This window comes from Chanos chanos, chromosome 5, assembly GCF_902362185.1.
Source record: "Chanos chanos chromosome 5, fChaCha1.1, whole genome shotgun sequence".
Lineage (NCBI taxonomy): Eukaryota > Metazoa > Chordata > Actinopteri > Gonorynchiformes > Chanidae > Chanos > Chanos chanos.
This window is the reverse complement of record NC_044499.1, coordinates 14,318,902-14,332,511: the sequence shown is the minus strand read 5'-3', so window position 1 is coordinate 14,332,511 and position 13,610 is coordinate 14,318,902. Positions and strand designations below refer to the sequence as shown.

General features: G+C 41.5%; 1 pseudogene; it reads left to right on the top strand.

The window, feature by feature from the left end:
- The window catches only part of LOC115812199 (golgin subfamily B member 1-like), a 34,306-nt pseudogene that overhangs the window by 5,869 nt on the left and 14,827 nt on the right, over window positions 1-13,610 (top strand).

Sequence of the window (13,610 nt, the reverse complement as noted above, 5' to 3'; positions counted from 1 at the left end):
ACCAGAACAGTTATTTGACTGTACCAACACATCCAAGAGAAAACAGACTGATAGTTTATTGTAACAACATAACATAGTCATCAAGAGCTATGCACATCATAACATGTGACAAAAACAATATATATACTGTGTGTATATGGTACCCTGGACCCTGGTAGAGGTACAGAATTGATTTATAAGTATTTTATGTAGGGTGTTTAAATGCATTATTGAATCATGACAGACACCAGACTTGGACTGTGGAAGATACACAGAGATTGTTGACACAAAATGAAATACACAAATCCTCTCACTGCAGACTTGCCTGTTAATTGTGTAAAGTGTAATGGCAGTGACTTGTAAACAATGGTTGCGTAATTCCTACAGCAGTGGCTCCGCCCCCCCCCCCCCACGTTGTCGGGCAGAAGACGTTTTTAGCTTCTCCACATATCTGTAAGCTGCTGACCTTCACCAAAGCTTTGCCTCTTATTAACTCCAGCTGAGATACACACACACACACACAGACACAGACACACACACACACACAAACAAACAAACAAACCCAGCCATGAACCCAGTCCTCTTTGGTTTTACCATGTATGTTCTACACAACTCTGTCCTCAAAATACCATTTTTTTCCCCCAGTCAGTAAGGCGAGAGAAGCAGACAGTATTCAGCCCATAAAGAGGCACACTCTTGGGGCTGTGGAATTTTAAAGACAGGTTTGTTGGAATATCATTTCAAGTTCTGACACGATTCGCTACAATTACACTTACCCAACTGTAGCGAATCAACAGTCAGTACAGGCCACTTGTGAGCGAACACAATTAGGCTACATGATTTCATTTTAGCCCACTGTGGCAAATTTATGTCGTTTTCATTAAGTCTTTCTTCATATAGCTGTCCCTGGGGACAAAATGAAATATTCTTCATGGCTGGCTCCCCAAAGTACACTTGATTAAGGCTTTAAAGTTTTTGATCCGTGAGCATGGCGTATCTGATATTGTATATCTGACCCTGTTAAAATCTGCGTTCCTTAAGTTGACTAATATCTTCTTCATGGTTGAAATTACAGTTTCTTTTGTGAGACGAAGTTAGTTTAAAATTGTTAAGACCTCAGTAAAACTTTTAGAGTTGATGTTCTGATCAGCTGCATGCTGGAAAAGACAAAGTGCAAAGAAGCAATGTTACTCCGAGCCTTTCAGGAACGTCTGTTTGCTGTCAAAGACACTTATATACCCATTACTTTCTCTCTTTGTTATGGAGTTTCTGTTAGAAGATGTCAGATTTACTCTTTACACTCCTGTGACATCTGACAGTTTTGTGTACATCTTCAGTTGTGTGAATAGTATTATGACAGGAGTATACTGGCAGGGTTTGATGTGGATGTTTGATCCGAGTGGCCATACATTGCGAATGAAGGATGTCCTTTTTGCAGTCTGGCATGGTGGAACTCAAACTACTTTATGTATTGTGAGGTGGGCTAGAGCAGTGTAATTTAAGGATTACATATCGTTGTAAACGTATACCGTGGTTCGGTTTTGCTCGCTCTCACGTATCGCACTAAAGTGTCTGCCCTCAATCTTTGCTACTTCAGGGCTATGGCCTAGTTCAGGCTGCAGTGTCTGTGATGAAGAGTGTAAAAACAGCCCGGAAGATCCCATTACAGCACTTTTGGAATTGTTATGTTCAATGGCTTAAAACCAGTTCCATTTGGGTTTTTTTTTTTTTTTTTGAGTCTGTTGCGCTTTGAGGCAGTGGAGTGTGCCATTTTAGCTTTTGGTGCACAGTGTTTTCTGCCAGCGAAAGCTTGCGTGGTGGGCCGTATTAGCTCTGTCACACTAAGCCATATTGGCTCTGCACTGATAAATGATAGGGCCATTTTGGATCATCAGTGTTAAGTGCGAGCGTCATTTTATGTCTTTGGTGTTCAGTAAGAGAACAGGTCTAAAGCAGATGAGATGTTGTGGTGCCTGTGAGCAGGTGCTGTAGCGGCCTGACCCTAATCTCACAGCGAGCAGCCAGCCCTGTACAGGTCTGCTTGTGTTTGTGCTGTGTCTGCCCAATGTCACTGTCAATAGGGATTAACAATGGTTGGGGGCAGGACAGAGAGAGATGGGAGCACACAGACAGTCTGTCTCGCATCTGAGGGCTTTCCCCCTGTCGCACGGAGGAGACCTGTCTAGACCTATCGAGGAAAATGTATCTGTCATCCACAGATCTGACCTGGAAAAACGTCCCTGTCATTCTGAATAATGTCAGCGGGTTGCATCCTACCATATTATCAAATGATAGCTTAATTGACCACTACAGACATAACATAATCTTTTCTGTGATAATGTTTTATTTTATCAAAATTGTAGCTGAAACGCTCATTCGGCTTTCATTTCGGTCTTGTTTCCTGAAATGAGTATTTTAAGTTTCTTGCGCAGCCTCTCTCAGGTTCTGTTCGGGTTCCTGAACGCTGTTCCGTGGTTCATACTTTGTTAGATCTAGAGACTATTGCCTAAGGAGCTTTTACACATGATGCTTGGGTTTCCTCTGGTGCCCTTGTCCTTCAGATGGCTCATACACATGCTTTCTTCCTGGACAAGGCGTCACATGGGCGGCTGCTAAGCCTAATCTGAGCCCCTCATTGGCTACTGGTGGCTTTCCGTCACCACGGGGAGATATCTTCACGGGATGTCGGCATGAGATTAAACTCCCCATGTCAATCCAATTGAGGTTTAGCCTACACTCTCAGTCCTGATCTGTCTACAAATAGAAAGAAACAACGCAGATTGGAAGCATCAGTCATTCTGCAAGGATTCCTGACGTTTGAGGTTTGTATTTTGTGATTTTTATCTCTGTAGATGATTTGTGTCATACTGGAGGATCACTAAAAAGACACTGGAACGGGGCCTGAGAGACATACGCGGAGGTGGACTGAGAGCTTTTCTCTGGAAGATTCTTTTGGTTGTCATTCTAGACGGTTCTGGAAGGCTTGAAGTGCATCCGTTTATCATTAGAGCTTTGATATGAGCCATATGTTTGTGATTTACTCCTTTGAAGAATGCTTTTCCCACATCAGTAAGCGTCCAATTATGATTCTTTTAGTCATTTGCTTTTCAGATGGCATGTGAATATACTGTGATTCAAACGCCGGCAGTTGGCATCCCTTTGATGCTCTAAATGAAGTTGCTGTCTTCATAATTGCCTTTCATTGTGCAGTTCAAAGGTTGCGTGTGTCTGAACATTCATAAACGATTCCTGTAATTGACAGCCCTGAGTAACTGAGTTGAGAAGTTTGCTCAGTCTACTGACAAGCCTGGAGCTGCATGTCTATGCTTCTTAAACGAAGTATACCTATAGAACAGACAAGTCCAAGCAGATATTGACATATTTTGAGGTTTGATTATTTCTCCTTAGACTTAACTATGTTATTTTATAGTGTTATTGCATAACTATGTTATTGTATTCTCTTGTATTCTCTGTTATACCAGCTTGTTTTACTTCAAGTATAAGCAAATTTTGCCAGTAAACCTCAGATATTGCTCTTTTTGTTCTTAACAAGCGAGGGTTGGATGACAGATGCTTGGTTTTTATAAAAGAGAAGGTAACAGAGCCTGTCTTGCAACTTTTAGGAAAGTAGGTTCTCTTTTATTCTCCTGAAGTACCAGTGGAAACCGTCCGCTTTTTTGAAAAGATATGTCAGTTTAGTCATCAAAAGGACCCTGAGTAGTTTCGTACAGTTTTGATTGAACTGAAACACATAAAGAGCTTCAAACTCAAAATCGTTGACATGTTTGAAGTAAAATTCCCAAAGTCAACCCTTTTACCTGAAATTAGATAACAGACGTTTGAAGGAGATTGAGTACTTCAAGGTGAAGGAAGAGGTGAGAATCGGAGACATGGCCATGAACGTAAATTTACCATTGAAAGTAGCCTTCTCGTTGTATTACCCATTCTTTTGACATTGTTACAAATGCGCTGTGTCTGTTTGTGAAATCTGAAACAGTCTTGTAAGCTTTCTTGGATAGCTTGTGTTTGGATTACTCGTGGTCCCAAATTGCATGAAGATATGAAGATAAAGTGGCTTCTGTCCAAATGTTTTTCCATAGCGTGACTGGGTTGCCAAGCAACAGTGTTTTTATCGGCCATATATTTGTCTTTCCTTTTCTGTTTATGTTTTTGAGTCCAGCACTCATGTCACTGTCACAGTGGCTCTCATCTTCTTTTATAATGGAGATGGTAATCATTTGTGTAATCATCTGTGTGTGTTTTCTTGTCTGAAAAGGGGCGATTACTGCACTGACTTCTGACTTTATTGCAAATGGCCCGGCAGTTCCTGGAGGCAGTCTGTGTGTTTGTTTTTTTTTAGTGTGTGTGTGTGTGTGTGTGTGTGTGTGTGTGTGTGTGTGTGTGTGCGCGCGCACACTCATGTGTGCACCCATGCATACGTGTTCATTCACAATTGTTGTTTCAGCTAACAAAATAAAGCACAAGTTGCATATTGAGTGTAAACATTTACTTTTTTAGAGCTACATAAAATATTCATCAAATGTTTGGACAAACATAGTGTTTGAGGTATTATTCACCCCATTTCAACCTGCAAAGTCCTAACTGACACTGAAATTGATGTTGTTTACCCGATCTCCTCATAGTATACATGACAGGTACACCAGTTAGCACCGCTTAGACATCTGAGATTTATTTTAGCAGAGAATATAGTTACCATGTTTGCGTTTCAGTCAGCTGTCAACTTTCTAAACACATCTGATCACCTACAGGAACCAAAGAATTTAGAGAGTTTATGTCAGATTAGGGGTGTGTGTGTGTGTGTGTGTGTGTGTGTGTGTGTGTGTAGTGCGACTTCCTTGATCATAGCTCAGGTAATAATTAAAGGGACTTTTATCAGGGAACATTTCTTCCATCCTCCACTTGTGTATGATACCATCCAAAACCAGAGTCCTCAGTGTATCCAGTGTCAGCATGTTCATCCCTGTTCCCCTGACTATAAACATCTCCATTTAATAACTGCCAGCTTTTTAGAAGCTGAAGTCAGGAATTATGTTGAGTCATAGAAGCTGTTTGAGACTTGTGGTTGAGTAGTATTTTTCCCTACTCTCATACTGTATTACCGTAGTTTCTAGGTTCTGATATGAGTATAACTGAGCTGTTGATGGGTGTGATGTCTTGTAAACAGAGATCTAGCACAGACCTGTGAATGAATGGGAGTGGGGCTCTTTGTGATAAAACAAGGGTGCGTATTTGCCTTGTTAGATGTGTCCCTTGAGAATAAATGGACAGCATGTTAGCAGTGTTGTAATCAAAATCCATTAGCATTAACAAAGCCATCATTATGCCAAAACACTCTCTTGGAATTTATGAGGTGTTTGTTTTGAAGCAGTCATTATAATACCATTATAATGAGAATCTCAAAATTAGCCACGTCTATGAATAGCAAAAAAATAGCCACATATATGAATAACATCACAAAATGAAATTGCAGTGCTTTCCCCCCCCAAAAAGCAGAATGGTTGTACTAAGAGGTAGAGGAACACAGAGGATCATTTTCTGATATAGAAAATGTAATGATAAAAAATAACACATACTGATCCTTTAATATATTTATGTGTATGTGTATTTATGTGTATTTAATATACAGCTTTATTTTAAGCATTGTTTCTTTGGTTGTAAGATCTTTTTTTTTTTTTTTTTTTAACTCTGATCCATCAAAATAAATCATAGATGGGCGTTTAACTCTTCGTCAAGCAACCTTACAAAACGTCTGTACTCTTATGTGTGTTTCACGAGTATGTTTAGGATAGACTTGACAGGAATGAAAGCTAACTGTTGTGCTGAAATAGGATATTTTGAACAGAAGAACATTAGTCTTTCTGTGTGAGTGTTCTCTGTGAAATCCACTGCCTTTGAAACAGTGTCATCAGCATGTTGTCTGTCAGGCACAGGGAGACAGAGTGGAGGGAGCAGATGGGATTTTTTTCTTCCTGTTTTTTTTTTTTTTCCTTCCAAAAGAGACTGGCAGTGTTGCTGCCTCTGCAGTAAACACAACCCCACACGCGCACACACACGCACATACACTCATTCGTATTCCATTTCGATTCGCTGTGATGATTTTTTATCCAGTGGAGATGACAGGGTGAGTTTTATTATCTCTCCAGTGCTGTGATAGTGGACGGCTTTCCAGAAGAGCAGAGTGATTGACACGTTCTGTCACGTGTGCTTGTCAGCTTCACTCTGAAATAACTGTGTCCAAAAAATAGGAAAGAAGGAAGAGCAGGAAGTGAAATGGTTATATATTATAACTGATTATATATTATAACTGTAGACTGAAATCTCATTCAACACCACTGAATACTCTTGAGATATCCTTCACACACACACACACACACACACATATACTTGCAACCTGCAATATGATGTAAACTCTATTTGGAACCAAAATGAAACTGAGATGAATTTATTTGACTGAAATGACTACCGCTATAAACCTACTCACTGAGCTGAGATTGTTTTTTTGGAATATTTCCCATACATGTGTGACAGGTCATATACTGCAATGGACTGTTGTCTTTAATAGTGTCTATTTCTGTTTCTTTCAGACGGGGCTGCTAAGAAGGCCTACATCACTGAGGTGAGTGTTAGATTTAATGCATAGCTGTCCTTTACCTGAGAGGCCTGTGTGGTAGTGCGCACGAGGGCTCTTTATCTGACTGAATCCGTGTGCAACATTTGGTATCTCTCACAAGTTTCAGCATGTCTGTGTTCACTCTGTTTTCCAGCCAAAGACTCTCACAGAGGTTTTCTCATGATTTATGTCATTCATTCCTGTTCTGATTGCAGAGCGTTTTTAAAGCTGTAATTTGCATACCTGACCGGTCAGGTTCACTCTACAACTACACTGTCAGCCATTTTGTGTTGTGTTGTGCCCTGTTGGATTGTGCAGTTACTTACTTCACAAAATACATGTATACACGTACACACTCACACTCCTCTGTCTCTTAATAAGCAACACACACACACAAAGACACATAACCACAAATAACTATCTTACATCCTTGCATAAAGATAATAAACCACCTGTCTCTGTCTCTCTCTCTCTCTCTCGCTCTCTTTTTCTTTTTCGTTCTTTCTTTGACTTTCAGATGCCCTCATCATCTTGCCACTCAGGCCCTGGACCTGAGAAGAAGATTGGTCACAGGAGAGTGGATGCATCAGGCGAAACCACCTACAAAAAGGTACAAGCGCATACCTACACGTGCATGCACACACGCACACGCACACACACACACACACACACTCGCACACACACACACACAGATACTCTGACTCATAAATATAAACAACAAACCACCCTAATGACTGGAGTCTCTGCTGTCCCTCCCACTATCTTGCGTGAGATTACTAATGGCAACTGTTGCAGTTTTATTACAGTAAGAGGGAGGTTTAAAAAAGTGCAGATCAAGTCCAATCAAAAGTACAGTGTGAGATCAAGACATCTGAACATAGAGGAGAAACTCTGTCATGAATCTGCCCCTGTTACCCACTGCTGAGTTTATATCTGTATGTACTTTGGCTGTGCAGTATATATGTGTTTATACAGTGATGGTTGAGTATTTATAGGTGTGTGAGCAGTGACTGTTGAGTATGTATATATATATAAATGTGTGTGTGTGTGTGTGTGAACAGTGACTGTTGAGTGTTGATATCTGAAACGCAACTGCTGTGTACATCATAGAAGCAGATGACACATGACCGTAAACAACAGCATACGCAGACCTGGATTTGAAAAATGATGAACTTGCACCATCTGCTTCACTGTCATCACTTTATGCTCTGTGCTCCACAGACCACCTCGTCTGCCCTGAAAGGTGCCATCCAACTGGGCATTGGTTACACCGTGGGGAACCTGAGCTCCAAACCTGAGAGGGATGTGCTAATGCAAGACTTTTATGTGGTGGAGAGCATCTTCTTTCCTAGGTTTGTGAAATAAAAAACAGCCAGGATTTGTTTGTGTGTGGTGTGTACATCTGCCAAACAGCCACGTTACAGATACACACACTCGTATGTTATACACACAGAACATATCTGTATATATTATACGTATGTATGTTTTTGTCTTATTTGATGTCAACCTGTTTTTCCTCCCTCTGTTCTCGCTCCCTCTCTCTCTCCCTCTGTTCTCTCTCTCTCTCTCTCTCTCTCTCTCTCTCTCTCTGTCTCCCTCTCTCTCTCTCTCTCTCTCTCTCTCTCTCTCTCTCTCTCCCTCCATTCTTTCTCTCTCTGTTGTGTGTCAGTGAGGGCAGTAATTTGACCCCGGCGCATCATTACCCAGACTTCCGTTTTAAGACCTACGCCCCTGTGGCATTCCGCTACTTCAGGGAGCTCTTTGGGATCCGACCTGATGATTATCTGGTGAGACACCTGTTACAACCACTGTAGATCAAACATTCAGGCCAAACTTTCTGCTAATGTCCATGCCTGTCAGGGTATGTAAAAAGGAGTCTGTAACTGTGGTGGAAATCAGTATTTAGCTCATTGTTTCAGCTGCAACACAGCTTAGAACTCTCAGTGATGTATGAGTTCCACCAGTTATAACAGATTCTAATATTTCTTAACAGCATTAACACATACACTGTTGTGATTGTGGATAGAGTCACATTTTTCACCTGTCACAGTTACCATATGCACCTGTTACACAGTCAGCCAATCATTTGTTTTCTGACAGAAGTGCAGTGTTATGTGTGGCGTGTGGGCTGTGAGAGATGCATGTGTTGAGAGTGTAGTCAGTGGGCTGGCTGAGTGTGAGGTCCTCTCCTCCAGGGCTTGGCTGAGACACTCTCTGCCTCTGTCCATCCCCATCTGTGAGCTAGAGACGGAGACTGAGTCACTCCTCTTTTACCAGAGCTCCACCGTCTGGGGCCGTATATGATGAATGAGTCATGGGTGTTTGTGTGAGGGTGTGTGAGAGAGAGAGAGAGAGAGAGAGAGAGAGAGAAAGAGAAAGAGAAAGAGAGAGACAGGTGGTTTATCTTTATGCAAGGATGTAAGATAGCTATTTGTGGTTGTATGTCTTTGTGCGTGTGTGTGTGTGTGTGTGTGTGTGTGTGTGTGTGAGTATGTGTATGTGTGTATGTGTGTGTGTGTATGTGTGTGTGTGAGTATGTGTGTGTGTGTGTGTGTAGGTTATTAAGAGAAAGGCAGTTATGTGTGTATCTTCTCTTTTCTGTTTGTTCTCTGTGCATTCTGTCTTGCTGAGATAAGTGATCCTTTGCTTCACTGATTCATTCACAAGGTGATTAGGTTCACTCAGTGTGAACTATCTGCCCAGCCCACTGCTCCTTTCACAGTTCAACCTTCACAGAACCTTCATTTCATGTCTCTCTGATTGTATACCTCAGTAACCATACTGCTGAGGTTTCTCCGTGAAATCTTTATTTAATGTACTTTTTCACCTTGTGATTCTAGAACCTGTATTCCTCAACAGCAACGGTTTCTGTGGTTCATTTTGTGTTCTTTGTGCATTTAGGGAAGTCTGATTCCACTCCCAATAGCCTGATTTGGTTTGTTTATTGTTTTGGCTTTTCCTCCTCCTGAAGGCTTTTTTTGTATGTTTTGGTTGATGCTTCCCGTGTTTCCCTTAAGTTAAATGAATAAATACAGTTGTTATTTTTCAAAACTTATCTTTGTTGTATTGTGGAGTACTGGGGACAGGTGAAGGGAGTTTGATAAACATTTATTTATTTATTTATTTATTTATTTATTCCCCTATTTATTTATTTATTGTTGCATTCTCTTACCACCCCTAGACAAAAAGGGGAACATATCATGAAATAAATTTCATATTTAGCATTCACAGTGTCAAAGGTCTGATTCTCTTCATTCTGTCAGATAGCAGTGCTGATGTGCTTTGTCAGGCTTATATTTATCTTGAAGCTGGGAGCCTTAATTATGCACTGTCTGCATTCTGAGTCAACATAAACATAAACAGACTCAGTTTCTTGCATTTCCTCTGCTTCCGTCCAGTTGACTATTCCAGTACAATCTTTGAAGCTACATTGCCAGAGTGTGAACTGATTGTGAACACATGCCAGTTGTTTAAGCCCACACACACACACACACACACACGCATGCACGCATGCACACACACACAGTGCTTGTGCCAGATAGAGATTAACCTCTCTAATACTTTCCTTTTAAAACCTCACACTGCAAACAGCCCTTCTTCCAGACCGCTGTGTGTGTGTGAATGTGTATGTGTGTGTGTGTGTGTGTGTGTGTGTGTCTATGGTTTGCGCTCATTTTTCTCCGTTTACTTTACAGTATTCTCTGGTAAAGTATGAGTGTATGTATGTGTGTTGCTGTGAGTGAGTGAGAGAGTGTGTGTCTGCACTGAACACTCCTTTCTCTCTGTGTATTTTGCAGTATTCTCTGTGTAACGAGCCTCTGATTGAGCTGTCCAACCCGGGGGCCAGCGGCTCCATCTTCTACGTGACACGCGATGACGAGTTCATCCTCAAAACAGTCATGCACAAAGAGGCCGAGTTTCTGCAAAAGCTGCTTCCTGGATACTACATGGTGAGATTAGCACTCACAATCTTCTTGCATTCTTCTGCCTGTTGCTTTTGAAGGGGCAGGCTATGCCTGGCCAATCATCTGTGCATCTGTGCAAACAGAACTGGATGGTCGAATGCTTTACCTATCCAACGATCAGTCTGTTTCCCTCAGTTATTTTCCATCTTTCTTTTTTTTTTTTTTTTTGCCAAATCAAGGTCTTGACAAGAATTGTTTGATTTTAGCTGTGATATCATGATATCAGGGCGTGTTTTCCAGTAAATGAAAAAATCCTTTTCCTCTGCTGGAGAAAATTCAAGTGTTGGGTGTCTAGTTTTCTAATACTAATCAGATTAATGTAGTGGATTTTTCTCAAGAGAAATGTCATGAAAATGAGTCAGTGCTTAAGATCCAGGCTGTGTTTGAACGAGTGTGGTGTCCATCCATTCCTGAGGTAAAGACTCCTCCAGAATGCTTTAAACTGACAGTTCCTTTCATCAGCTGAAACAGTGAGGGTGTGAATGGCCATTGTAAGACAGCCAGGTACTAAATGTGGCTTGGACATTGGAGTGACCTGGGTGAGCACTGGTGTTAAAAAGGATTTGAGTCACATTAACACATGTTGCTCACACACACACACACACACACACACACACACACACACACACACACACACACTCCCTAGGCTTAGGTTGCAGTCAGCAGGGACTGTGAGAAAGCAGACCTCACTATGAACAATAAACAAATGAGTGGTGTGGTGTAACTTGTTCTAGAACAACCCTAAAATACTGAACTGAAATGAACTGACGAGATGTGAATTTAAAAGCCCACATTAAGGCCACTGAATATATATAAATCTCGTCTTATTTATCTTAATTCATTTGAATCAGGTAGTAAACAGTCTGTTCCATCTGTCTCCTCTCCTACCAGAACCTGAACCAGAACCCTCGCACGTTGCTACCCAAGTTCTTCGGGCTCTACTGTGTGCAGTCTGGCGGGAAGAATATTCGCATTGTCGTGATGAACAACGTTTTGCCTCGAGTGTTTCGCATGCACCTTAAATTTGACCTGAAGGGCTCCACTTATAAACGCCGCGCCTCCAAGAAAGAAAGAGAGAAGTCCAGACCGACCTTTAAAGACCTGGACTTCATGCAAGACGTCCCAGACGGTCTCATGCTGGACACGGACACCTACAACGCCCTCGTCAAAACACTACAGCGAGACTGCCTGGTCAGTGTGTGTCTGCACGCGTGCGTCGTGCATGTGTGTGCTTGCGTGGATGATAAGGGGGTTGATACAGTGTGGTAGGAAGCTTATGCAGTGTATAAAGACTGAGGTTAGATACCCAGGTGCCACACGGCAATGGTGCAGTGATGCAGTTTGAACCTAGGGCTCAGAGTGACAGTCTGAGCCGTGCCATTTTTATCAAAGTCTATTGTTGTGAGTCTAAAAAAGGACAGTAGGAAATGATGGTAAAATTGTCATTTAATGGTATTACACAGCTCTTGGTATTTAAATATGGAATGACTGATCTGACATCTGTCAAAGGAAATTGACTTTTCATTACGCCCCCCTGGTTTTGCATGGAGGCCGTTCTTTGCTGATATGGAGAACTATATGTGTGGACCACAGATGAATTGTTGTGGATAGAATGTAAGAAAGAAAACATCACTTTAAAGAAGACATCGCTTTATGTGATGTTTTCTGCGAGGTTAACGTAAAATCTTTGCGCAGTCATGATTTTTTAATGTGATGGGATAAACTGCTGAAATAGGTTAAAGATCTGTACTGGGTGTTTGTTTGCCAGAGGTGGTTTAGAGTGAACTGTGATTTGAGAGCATGCCTGCGTCTGAAAGCAATGTAAGCGATACATGGCATTACGGTATGGTCTGTCTCCAAGATCAGAGGCACTAAATTGTTTCTCGGTTTAGATACGGACGAACGTTAATTGGTTTATCTTGATTTTTATGGCTGAATTTGACAATTATGAAAGGCTTAACAACAACCACTCTTGAGTGCATAACTGTGGTTTCCACTATAGCTACTCTAATGGTTTGCAATCAGAGAGAGTAAGGGTGTACATCCTGTATTTATGCTTTATCTGATGGAAACTTCCAGGAGATGATAATGTAGACCTTGTAGCTAGTAGTTTGAAGTACCAGTTTGTCTATAGCTAATATTTCACTTTTTACCGCATGTCCTACATTTGCAGGTACTGACAAGGTTAAACTTTAATCTAAAAATTTACATTATTTCCCGAGTATGTAGTTCAAGTTTAAAGATAATAGGCTATTACTGACTGTGATGATAAACTGCCCTGTATGTCCTAAAGGAGTTCAGCCGACGCCGCAGGGTTCCAGAGACTGTACTGATTTAGGAGAGTTGAGGAAAATCAACACATTTTTGTTATGAGTTCAGAAGGATTGTATTACTAGTTTTTGAAATGTCCTTCGAGTCTGTAGACACTGTGGGGTCAGAACTCCTGCTGGTATTTTTTTAGGTGTTGGAGAGTTTTAAGATCATGGACTACAGCTTGCTGCTGGGAGTCCATAACCTGGAGCAGGCGGAGAGGGAGCAGCAGATGGAGGGATCTCAGGGGAGCAGTGATGAGAAGCGGCCGGCTGCGCAGAGAGCACTCTACTCCACCGCTATGGAGTCCATCCAGGGAGGAGCCACCTGTGGAGAGTCTATAGACACAGATGACACGTGAGTGGATGTCAGAGGAGCTTAGATGAGCAAACAGATACTATTTAGCTGACTGCCATACTAATGCATGGGGTATTTCTTGTGCATACCCCCTTCTGTTTGAAATGTTATACGAGCAGTTGCTATATATTTTAGCATACTTGTCAACACATTCCACCTATGAAGTACGTGTAGTTAAATATAGCTGTAAAATCTTGTTGATATACAGTGGCGAGCAACATCCTAAAACTAAATTTTAAAATTAAATCTCTCTCTCTCTCTCTCTCTCTCTCTCTCTCTCTCTCTCTCTCTCTCTCTCTGTCTGTCTGTCTGTCTGCCTGTCTATCTGTCTGTCTGTCTGTCTGTCTGCCTGTCTATCTATCTGTCTA